Below are 6,398 nucleotides of genomic sequence, written 5' to 3' on the forward strand. Positions count from 1 at the left end.
TTGTGCATACTTCAGTGTTGCATTATTGGAATATCTGAGTATCATGTTAGTGTCAATTGCAAGCTGTTACTTAGTTAATTTGCATTTTCTTAAACCTGTAGATTCGACAAGGTGATCTTCAGTGATTTTTGTCAATGGTGACTAAAGGAGACAATGCAAACTGAGTTTGTCAAATGCAAGTGACCATTGAGCTGAATATATTAAATAAGGTGGTGAGGATATCTCTCTCTGCCAAGCACTGGACTTGGGTGTTTATTTTTTTATGGGAAACTTGACTTTGAATTCTGCTTCAGGTCTACATTACTATGTGCTGCTTTCTGTGATCATATAGTGCAAAGAAAGATGTTTCATCTCCAATTAGTAAAATTGTTTTCATGTTGCTATCTATATTTCTGCTGCCTTGCAGAGAATATCATCTGTATGCTATTTTAATTCTATGGTGGACTGCACTGTTTACTGTTCAACAGAATAATGTCACATGCTACTTTCTTGTGATTTTTTTTAAATTGCTGTACGTTGCTTAGCCATAATCACAAATTGCAAAGCACACTGTGTCATCCGCATTTGGTATAATCAGGCTCCTCCTGTTGCCCATAAAAAACAATTGTGCTGCACAATGAACAGTATTTGTAGGGTAAATAACTCCAAAGAAAACACAGTATACTGTGCAAAGTATAACATGTCGGCCACATTCATTTTATCGCGGACAGCATGACTTTATCTGTGGATGCTGCAATAATGCAGCTGTGACTGCATTATTGCAACCAAGCTCATTAATTTTTTTAAACTAAATCTAAATGTTTCTCTTGCTTGAGATGAATTTTTGTGCTGCATTCCTTGGCTCTGGTTTTACATTTTACAAAGCCAAATTTTCTTGCACTCAGTACATGAACTCAAACAGTCTGAGCCAAAACAGTTAACTAAAAAGGTTTGCAGCATTCAGGTATGTCATGTATATTAACTTTCTAGGGGTGCACTTCTGAATATAGAATACATGGTATATGCAATGCAGTTAGCGGCAATAGACATCAAGAGAGCTTAATAATTAGTTAATTAGAAACCCAGAGGGAAACACAGCTTCTTTTTAGTAGGCCAATGCTCTTATTTGGTAAGCTCATACTGCCAACCCATACTTAGCTGTACAAAGAGGGGATGGAAAATAATTACATGTTTAATTAATGCATATTGATCACAACTGTGTTTTTGTTCAGAAAACTGTACTAATCATGCTTGTGAATATAAAATATGAAAGCTGCTTTATGATTTTTCTTTACTTATTATTCATTAAAGTTTTGGTAGACACCATCACAGAGCATCCTTACAATAAGGAACTATGGACTTGTTCAGTTTGTCTTTTGCATATCTTCACAAAACAGATGCCCAGTTTTTCTGTATGACTGTACAAAGTGGTGAGCTACATAGCACTCTGCACCTCAGCTTATTTATTCACTTTTAGGCACTTAGTTTGTATATTACTAAACTAACTAATCTAAACCTTTCCCCCTCTACTATTCACTGGTGCTTGAGCTATCTGTCAAACAGGCTCCAGTCTGTCAGATGGCAATCTACCTGCTCCCCTTTCCTACCTATCCAAACTGGTATCCCTCAAGGCTCAGTTTTCACCCCCTCCTATTCAACATAGTCACCAATCATCTTTAGTCCTCCTGCATCACCTCCTCCCTTATACAATACGCAGATGACTGTACTCTTATCTGTTCTGCTGACAGCATCACTAGTCTTCCTTCCATCACCCAAAACTCTTTCTCATCCATGGAAAAATGGAAAAAGGGCTCGTAGAGTACCAACTTATACTTAGCCCCAAAAATACTAAGCTCCTATTATTTCTTCCCAAATCTCTCTCCCACCATAAATACATCTTTATCATTTTTCTTCAGATAACACCCTCATCAAAGCAGAACCTCACACTAAGTTACTCGGTACAATAATTGATGACCAGTTTAAATTCCACACATTTAACCCTGTATCCTAACAACTAATCAGAATCTGGGTCTTCTCTACAGAAATAAAAAAAAAATCCTTGCTCCTAACTCCAAACCCACCCTAGCCCAAGCCTTCCTCTCTCCATGTCTTCTCTATGCCTCCCCTACCCTTATCCATCTCCAGTCAGCCCTTCTCTCCAAACTTGAACAAACATACAACAACATAGCTAGATTCGCCTGTAACCAACCATATAAACCATATCATTGCCTTGCCCTGAAACAGCTTCAATGGCTGGATTTCTCCCAGCTCTTACTGCTTTCCCAGTTGTAGCTCACACACTCCCTGCTTAAAAAACCTGAACCTGTCCATCTCTTTCTGCCATAGTGTCCCTTTACATCCCTGCACATTCACTTCATAGCTCTGACCAGCACCTTCTTGACATCTATAAACCAAACAAAATGATTGGTAAACTCTTCTACAAACACTCAGTATCCCTTGCTTAGAATAGGTTCCCATCTAACCTCAGTAGCATGACTAGATCCAGCTGTTTCAAAACTGAAGTCACGCATTACTTTATTAACTCAAGATCTTGCCGCTGCCAAAATCCTCCTTAATTTCGATTTCCATTCCTTTTTATTTCCACCTCTTTTCTACATCTGAACTTGATTGCTAATCTGCTGAGTGTTTCAGTACTGATAGTTTGCTACAATGGGAAAGATATGTCAATACTATCACTATGTATGCTTATTCTTTAGATTTATTAAGTCTTTTTTAATCTCACATTTTGTTTATTTGGTTTTTGGATATTGACTAGTATGTAATTTTTGTTGGTTTTAATGCTAGAGCTTTTCTCCTCTGGTCTCCACTGAAAACGGGCCATTGGCTCAGATGGACTAACCCAGTTAACAAATACCAAATAAATAAATAAATAAATAAAATATTGCCTTAATAATGCATTAGCTTATAGTTAAACCTTCTTCTGAGATTTTTCTGGCATTCATTTATTAGCACCAAGTTTCATGAAATGGGCAACAATCTGAATTGTTTAATCTACACCTTGGAGGACAGTTAACTTGTCCTTATACTTGTATAAACTGAGTCTTCTTTTCAGAACTGTTTAGTGCCATGAGAGGTAAGAATATTTGATAATGATTTTGTTGGTTAAAAAACAGCAAAAAGTATTGTTTCGCAGCAAGAGGTTTTTTTCAGTTCAATTCTTGGTTGAGCTACCTTCACTGAAAACCCTTCTAGCCTCTCCTGTGTCCATATCAGCTTCTTGTGGTGATTTAGATTACCACCCATCTACAAAAAAAATCTAGTAGATTAATCAGTTTGTTTGTGTCTTTCGGCATTTCCTGGTTAGGGGTCACCACAGTGGAACTCCAGTCCGCTAATAATTGGCAGTAGAGTTTTACGTGCTGGCTTGCCGGGCCTAACGCACAACCTTCAACGAAGGAATGCCCATTCACGCATGTCACCCACAGAAGACGCTCTAACTGAGAATCGAACGGACAACGTCTAACTGTGAGGCAACAACGCTACCGCAGCACCACCACCGCAGCCTAGTAGATTAATCAGTAATCTTCCAAATTTTACAAAGGCATGTGTGCAGTACATGAATGAGTGTATGTATGTGTTCTTTGACAGACTGATACAGTGCCCAAAATGAGCTTCAAAATGATAGCCTGTGGTATTCCCACATTCCTCTAAAGAATAAAGTAGGTTATTAAAAAGTTGATGGTTGGATGTTTGCTCTTAGCAGTAGAAAAGGTTTATTCACTATTTTAATAATTGTTAGGCAAAGGTGTTTTATGTGTAGGATGAAGTATTACAGATAAAACATGCATTTTAGTTTGCATTGCAATGGAGTCTATGCATTAAAAACTGAATAAGAGTGTTTGCTATTTTAATAATCAGTTGTCAAAAGTGCTTTTGTGTATAGGATGAAACATTAAGAACAAATACAAGCTGTCTGATTGTTATCAATGCTTGTGGCCAACATTTATCATGAGAAACTAAGACTAAATAATGTAGCCTGATTATTATCACTGCTTGTAGCCAAAAGGTATCAATGATAAGGAAGCTGATCTACTAGTTAAGAAAGATAACATTACAGTTTAAATGCCAAACATATCATAAAGGCACAATGCACGAGCAGCTCTGCAGACTCAGGCATGTCTCTGGCATATAATGATTCATACCGTATACCTCTCTGTCTGTCTGTCTCTCTCTTTCTGCAGTAGATGTTAGCACTGAAATGAGACCAATCATCTCCCATTCTACCTCCAGGATATGCAAGCTGGCATCAGCTACTTAATCCTATCCTTACATGCCTGACTCCTCTATAGCATGAGCCACTAACTGATCTCAGGTAATATGGGCACTAGACAGAGCTTCATCACTCTGTACCACAGGAATGGTCATTTACCAACAAACTGTTTAATTGCTATGGTGCATATAAGTTTACATCTGTTTTAGGATATAGTAGCCATAAATGGATGGTGCACCACTGGTTTTGAAGGCATCTGAATTCTGGAAGTTGGAAGTCAATTCCAAAAAATCCTGATGTTCTATAGTAATGTCTTGGTGTGTTTAATGGACTGCTTACATACTTGTGTATATACATATTTCTCAGATAATATGTGCATTTAAAAAGGTTCTATAGAAGAAAACACATATGGCACATAGGTCTGAATAATATAGGCATTTATATCGTTTCCCATCTATTTTCCAGTTATTGCCAGGTTTGTTATTTGTTCCAGTATCAACTTTAGTCAATAAACTATGTTTTAGGCAGGGCAGGATGAATGTTTTATTGTCACTAAGAAATTACAGCATTTCTCTCAAATTTTCACAATTATAAATGCTATTTTGGTGGTATAGAGAAAAAACGCTATGACTAAACCCAGGTAACCTGAGTTCAATTAGAATCTTGGGCATCTGATGGAGTGGCAAGGAGGGACTGGTGTTACCATCTATGACGGGTAAGAGGCTTTGAGTCCGTCTGCTGTGATTATTCCTGGTATATGCTAGGAACATCACAGTAGGAGGCAGAAGCCAAAGGGGGGAATAGTGTGGGAAGAAGGCAGAGCTGCTATGGAGGTGGTGTGATATGTCGCATGTCCCCATTACATGCTTGCCCCTCAAACATACCACAAAGGACCATAGGCAGAGGGGAAGCAACAGGGTTAGATCCTAAGAATAGGAAAACAATAAAGAGTGGATGTGAAAGGCCAGTCCCCCACTGGATGGCCACAACTACCATGATGACCCCAGTCCTTTTGGAGATGGTCCGTGGGTTTAGGAGGTGGCTGGCAGACCTAATAATGGACGTGTGTCACTGGGTAGGGAGCCACAGGATAATGCAGTAGGGAGAAAATCCTCAAAAGATTTTCCACAATTATACTTTCAGCTGCAGCATATTTTTTCTTTGAATTTGCAACTTAGTAAAAATTAAAATATTTTATATCTCAAAGTAGTGCCACAGAAAAGTGATGATCCTCCAAACTGGCCATATGTGTGCATTCTACAAGTTTGTGTGCACCTCCTTTGATGAGCTGTCATCTTGTTCAGGCTTATTTTGACTGCCATGTACACAGTGAGTACCAGAACTGACTGCTGTGCTCTCATGACCCTGAACTGTATTAAGTGGGTTATTAGAGAATGAATTAATGACTGTTAAAGCTTTAGACTTCTGTTTCTTTAAGAAATGTGCATAAGACCAATGCACATAGAATGTCTTTCCCAAGGGGAAATTACAAATCTAGGCTTTGTCACCAGTATTCTTTTCAGGTATCTCTCTAACTGTTCTAAACTACAGAGTGGAAACACCAATAAAAGCAAAAAGCCACTTGGTGTACTGAGACTGCAAGGAATGAATGTGGGCAGTTCTAAGCATGACAAGTTTATTTATTCGCTTTTCATCCAAAGGACTTCATCAGATAAATAAACTTGTGTTACACTTAAAGTTACTCACATTCATTCTTCCTAGTCTCATTACAGCAAGTGGCTTTTTGCTTTTATTTGTGTTTGATTTGCCACTTATTTGCCTTTCATCTTACTTCAGAGTGAAATTACCAGCATTTTCTCCCCTGGAGTCTCCACACACCCACAACTTTACTCTTTTTCCTGGGGTTATTTGATAATACTGTAACTTCTTTTGTATTTTACATAGAATTACAAGGCTCATATCTACAAGAAACAGTTTTTTTAACAATCTGGAAACAAATTCTCCTTTTTTCAACTTTATAAGGAATGTTTCTGTATCAGAGAGTGGGTCTGTTTGGATGGCTTTTGTCCAGTGAAATGAACTGCAGATGTTGCTTAGTTTATCACTGAATTATTTAGAGTCAAGGCTAGCAAAGTCTTGGAGCAGTGTCAATGGCATAGAGGGATAAAACCATGACTATAATCTAAATGACACACGTGTACTTACCTGAACAGGCTAGGGTGAATGG

The sequence above is a fragment of the Protopterus annectens genome, chromosome 14.part0, assembly GCF_019279795.1.
Source record: "Protopterus annectens isolate FY-2018-M chromosome 14.part0, PAN1.0, whole genome shotgun sequence".
In the NCBI taxonomy this organism is placed as follows: Eukaryota; Metazoa; Chordata; order Ceratodontiformes; family Protopteridae; genus Protopterus; species Protopterus annectens.